Here is a 10,622-nt window from a genome sequence, read left to right as displayed (position 1 = left end):
TCACTGAACTCTTTTGATGTAAACGGTCTAGAGTAATACAATAGGACGAATGCACACTTGACCCAAAGAAATCTAACACACTGGTTGACTTTTTTCACTTTCCTCTTGTGAATTTCTCGGCACAAAATTTATACAGTCACCCATTGAGATTTCACTCTGGCAAGTCCCTGCCAAACTTCCTTGTAAATCTTCTCTTGCAGTTCTTTAGGTAATGATTCAATATCGTTTTTAAATGGAGTTTAAATACTGGTCTCGTTGATGTCCAACATTTGAATCCTAGCCAGACTGGTTTCTTCTTCGTCAACGACATGGTAAGTTACTTTAATGTCTCGGTCCCACTAAGGGTAAGTAATGACAATTCGGTGACCATCGAGCATGTTCTACGTAGGCCGAATCTTGCGGTTCCCAGTAATGAAGTGACACACCGCAACTGAAGCACTTGACTTTATCTCCTTCGCCCAAGTAGAACAATCCGGCTCTGGCTAATTCTTCGGGGGTCGGTCCTCCCAGATACTTAGGCCATTTTCCTTTGAACGACTGAAGACGATTTTCAAAGTCGTAGTATTCCGACGAACGCACAGGAAACGAATATTAGTCTTTCACATGTTCGTTTCGATAAGGGTTGGGTGACATGAACAGGAGTTTGCTCAGGGCTGGATGACATACGTAGGGGGGTAGACGTGAAGGTGAACATTCCCCTTTAAAACGAAACCCAGTAAAATGTCCAAGAGGACGAGCGGCATCACTTTCCATGATAGGGGTCGTGAGAACAAAGTTCCCATGATGCTTTACGGCATCGCTCAGGTCACAACGTACAGCATCGTACCCATCGCAAGGCTCACAATCGCATTCCACTTCAGAAGCCTCACACTTGAATTGTGCCTTTCTAAACAACTTGTTTTGTGTTTCTCTGAAAGTATTCATCTTGTTCGCTCGGTCTTGGTAGTCACAATGAACTATCGATCTTGACCATAGCCCCTTTTTATACTAGTCGCAATGCAGTCTCCAGCTTGTACATCGTTCCTTTTCTACGTTTTTTATGTCTTGTTTTGGAAGGTACCGTCTCTAAGGTACCGTCAACATTGTACCGTAATGTCATGGGTGGAAAGGCCATAGAAAGGTAAGGGCAGTGCGGAGACCGTCGAGTATGTTCCAGAATAGCTGAATCTTTATAGATACATAGATCCATTCGTAACTTCAGTCCGCAAGCGAAACACTGTACCTCGTATCCCAATCCTGACTCAGGTCCCAAGTAGACAAATCCTGTTCTAGCTAAGACATGCGAAGAAGGTAATCCTTCCCTATCCGTAGGCCATTTCTGAAACGTGTCCAATCGACGGGCACAATCACAATAGTCAGGTAAGAAGACTGGAAAATGGTAGGGTTTGAACTTGGAGTTCTCATCGGGTTTCTCACTCGATTCTTGCTGTGGCGAAGTCATCCTTCTGGTGGGTGGCTATCCTCTTACAACCAATGTTTTATACCAAAGTGTCCATACGGCAATGTAAAGTGGTTGGGTAGTCGCACTCGCTTCTGGTACACGATTTGATAGACTTTTTCCAAGGACCGACTGACGATGTGGTGTGTGGGTAAACGTACAATCTTGTTCGGTTGATAGGTGGTCACTTTAAAGTTTCCATCCTCTCCCGATTGCAAGGCTTCTTTCAATACCCCAAAGTTGACCACACGACTGGTACGATAATTCAGAGTCAGTCCTTTCACTTTGCACGTCGTGTGCACTTCTCCTTGTGGGTCCCGGTATTCGTAGCCGTAATTTTTGGGACCACCACTGACGAAACTTAGAATCTTGTCGTCGGGATGTTCGTCTGTCCAGGCTCCTAAACGGTCTCCTTCGATGTTAGGGTGATGTTGAATCGGGTGATGGATGTAAATGCAACTGTCCGTGTCAAAGTACAGGACGCGTTCTCCTAATAGTTCTAAAGCTCCGTACAATTTTTAAGCGAACATGGGCTGTCACGTAAGCCGCAATGATGACATTTCCAAAAGGGTCGTCTTGTACAAAGTCCAGATCTTCTTCGTAATTGACCATGATAAAATTCTCTCGAACGACGTCCACGTGTTTCATATACTTGGTTTTGTCGTGAATCATCTGGAAGTAGCGGGAAGGTTCTGTCAAATATTCCGTCTTGGGTAAACACGGTCGTTGTGCCATTTTACCCCACAAGCAATTTAACATCACTTTGGCAAACGATCGCCTGCCTTCGTTTTTCTCGATGTGGTCTAAAGAGATGCCTTCTTGTTCATAGTATTTCTCTTTGAATTGTATTTGGTCTTCGGGAGTGTGACACCGGGAAGGATAACCGCTGGCTTCTTGTTTCAGTTTCAAAAAGGCATCCACGTAGTCAGCGAAAATGCCTTTCTGACTGGGATCACCCTTGTGGTATTGTTGTGTCTTGGGAAAGTGGCAAATTTCGTACACTTCTAACAGTTGGTATCCCATGTCCAGAGCTTTGAACAATTCTACGCTGAGCCAGGTTCCCGTCAAGACCCTTTCTTCCTGGGTGTGCTGACAAGGTTGGTCTTGGTTGCACGTTTCGGCACAAGTACGGCACAAGGGAAACATCAGTTTGCCTTGACAATGGTGAGGTAAGACGGGATGGTATAGGTTCGTGGGAGGCAAAACTTTACACTTGATCAAGCCTTCGTATTGTCGAATGTTTTTCAGGTCGATGTGTTCCGTTAACAATTGCGGGTGCCCTACAGGAAAGCGACAATATTTGCACACGTAGGGATACAGCGAACACACGTCCAAGTATTTGATTTCTTCTCCTTTCTCTTCGTCGGCTTGATATAGCAAACAGGTGGCATTGGTCCTTCCTCCGTACAAACTATCCCTCGGGTTCAGCGGGTCCATGAACTGGTAACTTTCCACGAGGCGTTTAAACTCGGGATCGGTTTTCATGCGGTGATCGTACTCGTGTTCCCACATTTCCACCACTTGGTATCCTTCCTGTTCCAACTTTAGGCGCCGCTGACAAGTGTCCTGGTACAAGTCTTCCATGGTTCGTTGTAAAAACTGATTTTTAGTGCCACGGTCAGGGTAACAGACGGGACATCCGTGAACTAAGCAACCGTTAAACTCGTACACGATCTTTGGGTTTTCTAAGTCCCAGCCATCTACCGAATACGTTCCGATGGTCTTTTCACCCCCTCCGTTGCGGGCATGCTGAATCCACTTGTTTTCCTTGTCGCACAAGTAATGTAACCAACGTAGGGCTTTGACCGAGTATTGACGTTTCACATAGTGGGTCGTTTGAGGGCTAATGACAGCCACGGTGTTTTCAGGCATGAATCGTTGTCGATACACTAAGGAACACGCTTTGGCAATGGTGCGAGCTTCTTTCAAAGGATCGACCCCTCCGTGTTCCATGAACAGTTCTCGAAATTTTCCACAGCAACGCCGTAAAATGTCCACGTCGGAACGACAATACTTTAGCATTTCTTCCTGAAAGTCGAAAGGGTCCGAGGCGTGAGCCTGGTACCAAGCGTAGAAAGCTTCTCGTTGTTCGGTACGCATGTTGTCGGGGTCGTAATAGTGAGCCTCAGGTAAATGGGGTAGAATGGCATGTTGATTGGCTTCCGTATTGAAAAAGTGTGGAAAGTACCCTTTAGCCATTTCTGTCATTCCAAACGTTTTAGGCATTCGACTCAAAGGCATGGCCAAATAGCTCATCGAATCTTTAAACTGTACTTGTCCCACTTGCATGAAAATGATTTTGGCTCCGTTCAAAGTCACTTTAGGACGTTCGGTGCCATGTTCCGTATAGTATCTGAGAAGAAACTGTCCATCGTATCCGGAGAAATTGTGAGCCATCACCGTGGCATGACGATGACAATCTCCGTAACGTTCGATGTCCTTTTGGCTCCACGTCTTGTCGATGGGGTCTAAGACCCATCGAGCGAAATCGGCTAGCGTGTTCGGTCCCCGAAAGATTTTTTCACGTCCTCCAGGAATCTTGCTGCAGTGAGGGCAATGACTGAAGATAGGTTCTTGAATGCACTTCTCGCACGCTCGATGAGCCACGCAGAAATTAGGAATGTGAATGCCGGTCTCTTGCATGCATTCGAAATCGAAAAAGATGAAATTGCCTCTCTTCTTGTGACCGTCCTCTTTCTCTGGTGGGGGTTGGGATTTTTGCACGTAGCATTGGTGTTTCAAGTCCACGATGTGATGACAAATGTGACATTTTTTTTTTCCTGAACATACGTGTGCCTTAGTACTAGTGGTACGTATGCCTTGTCCACAGGTAGGGCACAATCTCAGTAGCTGACAAGCACATTTCTTCTGTGAACCTTGCGTTTTCAAATGTTGTTGGTAACAGGTAGGGCTGACAAACGTGCGCAGACAAGTTGAACAAGGCACTGGTCCTTTGCTCAGACAGGGTGGAGAGGCCAAACATCCTGGGCATTTCGATCCACAATGTTTGTGTTACTCTCGATTATTATAACCACGGTCACATTTCTCACAGTAATATCTGTATCCCAGGAATCCGGTGATGGTGGTAATGGTATCGAAATGGCCATCGTGATAATAAACGTGAATGTATTTTCCGTCCTTAAAATCTTGGCCTCGAAACAACAGAGGTCCGCGCACTTCTTGAGGGTGCACTTTCAAGGTGTAACGTGGAGCTAGGGCATCTTGCAATTTTTGCATCTCAGGAATGCCACAGGGTGTGTCTTTGGACAGGCCAGCTTGTTGCAACAGGAGTTCTGCTTCGTTTCGTTGTTTGGCTCGGTCCGATTGTCGAATAGTTTTCCAGGCTCTTTTCCATTCTGCCGTGTCGTTCTTGTTTTCATAGGTTCGTCCCACCACGATGGCTCGAGCTAAACACATCTGGTCTTGATGATTGTGAATTTGGACAAGGCTACGCTTAATGCTGCGAAGCTCGTTCACCAATAACATCTTTTTGTGTCCGGTCCCTTGAGGAGGAGAGACGTGGGTCATGTCCAATGTGGCTTTTCCATTGGTGATGTCAAACTGGTCATTAGATTGTTGCACGTGTTGAATCTTGTCCATGACTTTGGAAGCGGTCAATTCTGCAGGGGTGCTAAACTCGATCCAAACAGGGGATTTCAAACCGTCATGTTGTATGGAAAGTCTCAAGCGATCGTCTTCTTTGGGTTGACATTGTCGCTTGAGTGCAGTGAGCAAAGAATCCCACACCCCAGTGATGAACACTTCTGCTTTCTCTAACGGTACTTCAGCCTTGAAATCTTTAAACTTCACTGTGTATTTGTAAGCCGTGGTTCTAAATTTTCTAGAGGAGCGCTTTTCGGTCTCTCGAATGGAATAGTATTTTTCAGGGTTGACTAAGGGTGGTGAACTTGGTTTAGAGGTTTCGGATTTTGGTTTACTCATGTCTTCTTCAAAATCACTGGCATGAATTTGTGCCAAGATTTCAGCCCTGGTACGAGGCGATAGATCACGTTTCTGCCTCTTACTTTCTTCTTCTTCTTTCTTCTCGAATGAATAGGATCGTTTCATCTTGAGTGCAAAACTTCAAATGACTCAAGTGTAAACACCATAAACTAATTTATAGTCATGGCAGACCAGCGTATATAAAAGGATGTGTGTCTTGTCCTTTCACTATTCATTTCACTCTCAAGCCGAGCACAACGATGGAAGAGACTAGACAAATCGAACGTTTCGTCAGAGCTTTGCGAGGGGTCATTAGAAAATTCTCTTCAGACCAGCCCACCGACTACTCTCCATCCTTTCGAGATAAAAGTCAAGATACTTGCTATATCTGTCAGAAGAAAGGGCATTGGTCTTCAGAGTGTCCAGACCGTCAAAAAAGAAAAAAAAACAGGGACTAAAAAAGACAAAAGTAAAGATACCTGTTATTATTGTCAAGAAAAAGGACATTGGTCTCCAGATTGCCCAAAAAAGAAACAAGAGGAGTCAGAAGAAAAGAGGAATTCTTCAGAAGAAGAGAGGGATTCTTCAGAGGAAGAGAGGGATTCTTCAGAGGAAGAAAGCAGACAGGTGAAGAAAAAGAAACAGGAGAAGAAAAGAAGAAGGGAAGAAAGCGAGGAGGAAGAAGAAGAGGAAAAGAGTGTGACGGTGAAGAAAGTAAAAAAACAGAGAGACTAAACAAGGAAACAGAAGAAGTCAATGAACATTTTATTAAAGTGTTGTGTTGTGAATTGTGAATTGGATTGTAACAATGGATAAAAGAATAAATTAATGATATAAGGTAAGTGTCTTTGAGTTTTGATTTTAAAATAAGAAGCTACACTCACGCACTCATATAAAGACACGTACTGTAGGGGTAAAATGGGCTGTTATATTTTTTTTTTGAGTTATTGGCAAATTGAAATTGTATTTCTTTTCGAGAAATGTGGGTGGCCCTGAAAAGGGCCTTTTTATTTTGGTGTAGGGGTGAGTTCAAGCAATCAACTTTAACTGCCTTAAGCCTTTGCCACGGCCAAGGCCTAATTCTGAACTGTGTAATGTTGATGATGATTGGGTTGAAATCACTAAGGGTGGTACGGTAGGCTTAGTCACAGGGTTGACGTGTTTAGCTCGGGAAGGTAGTATTCTCTTCGGTCGTAATAAAGAAGTCTGATACATTTGTTTCAGACTTCTTAACTCCGCTAAAATGTCCAACAGTACCGTGACCGTTTGATTTTCACCCTCTTGTTTCTTTGCTGCTACTTCTTCTTGCTGTTGTTGCTGTTGTTTTTTTCTTACCTCTTCTTCTTGCTGCTGTAGGAGAAAAGCTTGTTCCGCTTCCTTTTGTCGTTGTATAAATTTCTCCAATTCTTCTTTCTGTCTCTGTCTAAAATTCTCCACTTGCGGTAATGAAGAAGGTAACGAAGGTTCCGGAACAAATTCTTGCGAGGTAAGAAAATCCACAAAATCCCAATTCACCTCTTCTGAAAGTAAGTCCGGGTTCCCTTGGGCAGTCTCCCCTGCTGGTGCACCCCAATGGATCGTTTTCTGAGTTTCCGTCATGTTGAATCACTACCGCATAGATTGACTGCACACAAGCGCTAGCGAATCTATATAGACCACGTGACGTCACAGACTGCTCTCTTCGGATTGGATGCGGGCTGACTGATTTTGTAACGCGTGTTAGGATTGGTGAATGAACTCAATCCGTTTCAATCCTTCCTCTACCTATAAATAAGCGCAGTTCACTGCATTGATTCACCTGTTCTCGTCGCTTCAAGATGTGGACCACAGTCGAATCATCCACTCTTGTGTCTTCCATGATGTTTAGGACGGACATGCTCATGTATGTCCGGTCCAAGTGGACCGTTGTCGACAAGTCAGACACCAGTCTGTGGATACGAAGAGTGTACGTAGAAAGACAAGGTTGCCTCAAGAGGACACTGATTTATGGCCCTCGAGTAAGACGCAGCTTGAGGACAAGAAGATGCCACAGATGCCCTTTATGTTAATGGATACATTAACATAAACCCAAAGGCCCTTTTCAGGGCCACCCATATTTCTCGAAAAGAGAATGACTTTCCATTGCCTACCCCTTTTTTAAAAAAATTTAAAAAAAAAAAAAAATCCCATGTTCAATTCCCCTTGAGGCTATAGTGGCCCAAGACTTTTTCCCATGTTCAATTCCCCTTGAGGCTAGAGTAGCCCAAGACTATTTCCCATGTTCAATTCCCCTTGAGGCTATAGTGGCCCAGGGTTTTTCTCCATGTTAAATTTCCATTGAGGCTATAGTGGCCCCATTCACTACTTACATGTACCGTGTATGGAATGCACGCAAATGTTAATAGATTATTTTCACTAATTTGTACTAAGAGTACTCCAATTTAGATGATTTTGATTTCAACGTATCTAGGTCGGTATTTAAACAGTTCCAACAGTAGCAAAGGTATGAAGAAAGTTCGTCGAGCCGATTTTGAAACATTTTTGGCTGGATAGGAGAAGTCGAGAACAACGCTTGTTGTCAGAAGATGAAATTATACATATATTGTTGGGTCATTACGTCCCCTCTTAAGAGATTTGACAGGGACTTTTCTTTTTGATATTTGATCTTTAGGGCAAAGATTCCATCCATGAAGGGAGTTCTGACGAATTCGTCAAGAGATAGGAACAAAATAAATGGCGAACGGTAAGTACCGGGTATGAAAAACACCCAAATGTTAATAGATTGTAACACTAGTTTGTACTGATTGTACTCCAACTTAGAGGATTTTCATTTCAACGTCTTTCATCCAGTATCAAATTAACGACCCCTTAGAACAGCTGAAAAGGTTTTAAGAAAATTCGTGGGCCGATTTCGAGAAATTAGCGGCTAGATAAAAGAAGTCGAGCAGAAGACATGACTTAAAATTATATCTTACGTTTATTATTTACGATATTACGTCACTTCTTGGTACTGTTTTGACATGGACCCTTCTTTAATATTCTATCCGTAGGGTATAGAGTCCACCTACGAAGGATATCTTGACGAATTTCCTCGAGAGTAAACAGCGAAATAAATGGCGCCTTATGTGTCCCGGGTATGAAAAATACGCAGTATTAATAGATGGTATAAATAGTTTTTATTAACTGTACTCCAGGTTAGAGCATTTTGATTTCAATGCCTCTTTTTGACGTTATCTAGTCCTGACTAATTTCGTCGAGAGGAGTCAGCTGGGCAGTAGGTTATACGAACCGTGTATGAAAAAAAGCAAAAGTTAATTGATTGCATCAATAGTCTAATAATTGTACTCCAATTTGGAGGATTTGTATTTCAACGTATCTTGTACAGTATCTAAATTGGGACCCGGTCTAACACTATGAAATGTTTGAAGAGAAGTCTTCGAACCGATCTGGAGATTTCGTGGCTAGAGACATCACTTATCTCTGGCCATAAATTGCTGTTGCGTCACTCATCTCTGGGCATCGACTGCTCTTGTTCAATGTTCAGTGGGACTTACAAAGGCGTCATTCATCTCTGGGCATAAACTTCTCTTGTTCAATGTTCAGTGGGATTTACAAAGGCGTCGCTCATCTCTGGGCATAGACTGATCTTGTTCAATGTTCAGTGGGATTTACAAAGACGTCACTAATCTCTAGCAATCTATTGTTCTTGTTCAGTGTTCAGAGGTATTTACAAAGGCGTCACTCGACTATTTCAATCTATTAATCTTGCTCAGTTTTGAAAAGCTCATTTTTCATAAAAGTGACAACACGACCTTTGTTGCACAGATCAAGAGAGTATACTAAAATGATTCCAGTGTCGTCAGAAACAAGGCTGCCTATTAACTAGCTAAATACAGATGTTTAATTAAAACAAGGAAGTATGTTACCGAAATAAATATCGACGAATAATTCAAAAATAAATAGTTCTCGAATGACGTCATCATCAGCCATATTTGAGGTAGGTGGACAGATTTACCGTTGACTTGATATGGTGTTTGGAAGTTGAAATAAATTAATTGAATCTTAAGATGCTTTTACGAAAATTACATACGTAAACAGAACGCAAATAAAGCTTGCTTTTGGTATCTATATATTTTTTTTACAAGTTGACTTTGCTTCAGTGTGCCTTGTTAAAAATGGTAAATTTTGGTGATCGCATAAGAGAAACGGCCAGGTTGCCCATGGTCCAGTTAAACTGGCAGAACATTGCATGCTAGTGACCTTATCGGGAAGCATAAAGAGAATGCTATTAATTTCTCAAAATTGTCTAATCGAAGTTTGAAAGAGACGGGTTGCGTTAGCCATTCACAAACACAGTGGAGTTTTTTTTTATTTTTTATTTATTTATTTACAAAAGCGTCACCCATCTCTGACTATATACTGCTCTTATTCAATGCTGAGAACATTGTGTTTCACAAAACTGATAACACGGTGTTGTGGCACAGATCATTGGAATTGTCTTAACTGATCCAGGTCTCATCAGAAACAAGACAGTATGTTAACTAATTAAATACTGACGACGATTCATATAAATAAGACACCATGCTAACTAACTAGATATTGATGATTCATTCAAATAAGGCTGTATATTAACAATTTAAATATCGATGATTCATTCAAATAAGGCATTCTGCTAACGAACTAAATATTGACGATTCATTCACACAAGACATTCTTGTGACTAACTAAATACTGACAATTCATATAAATAAGACAGGCTGTTAACTAAAAATTGATGATTCATTCAAACTAAACAGTCTTGTAACTAATTAAATACTGACGATTAAATAAAATATTTTAAGAGGATGTTAGTGTTTTCTTTAAATTGCCTGAAACGAAGTTGGAGAAAAAAGGAGTTTTAGCCATCCGCAAACAGAATATATATATATATATATATATATATATATATATATATACTCCATTTTATAAAGAATAAGTTATATTGCAAACATAACATGACTCGGTGATTTATATATTTTGTTCTTGTGTCTGACTAGCACTCTTCAAAGATTCACAAGTTCTTAAATTTCTATAGGCAACTCAAAGTTGTTATCAATGTATGTTTAATGGCTAATAGCTGTCGTAGAGTCTCTAGCAACTATCTTACCCTTTATAGTAACAACAGTGTGCGATTGCTCTCTTGCAACTATCTTACCCTTTATAGCAACAACGGTATACGATTATAAACGACTGAAACTACGCCGGTAGACGATTCCTAACGGTT

The sequence above is a fragment of the Sinohyriopsis cumingii genome, chromosome 16 (assembly GCF_028554795.1).
Source record: "Sinohyriopsis cumingii isolate HCF-2022 chromosome 16, ASM2855479v2, whole genome shotgun sequence".
NCBI lineage: Eukaryota > Metazoa > Mollusca > Bivalvia > Unionida > Unionidae > Sinohyriopsis > Sinohyriopsis cumingii.
The sequence above is the reverse complement of the archived record's forward strand: the minus strand, read 5'-3'. Positions refer to the sequence as shown.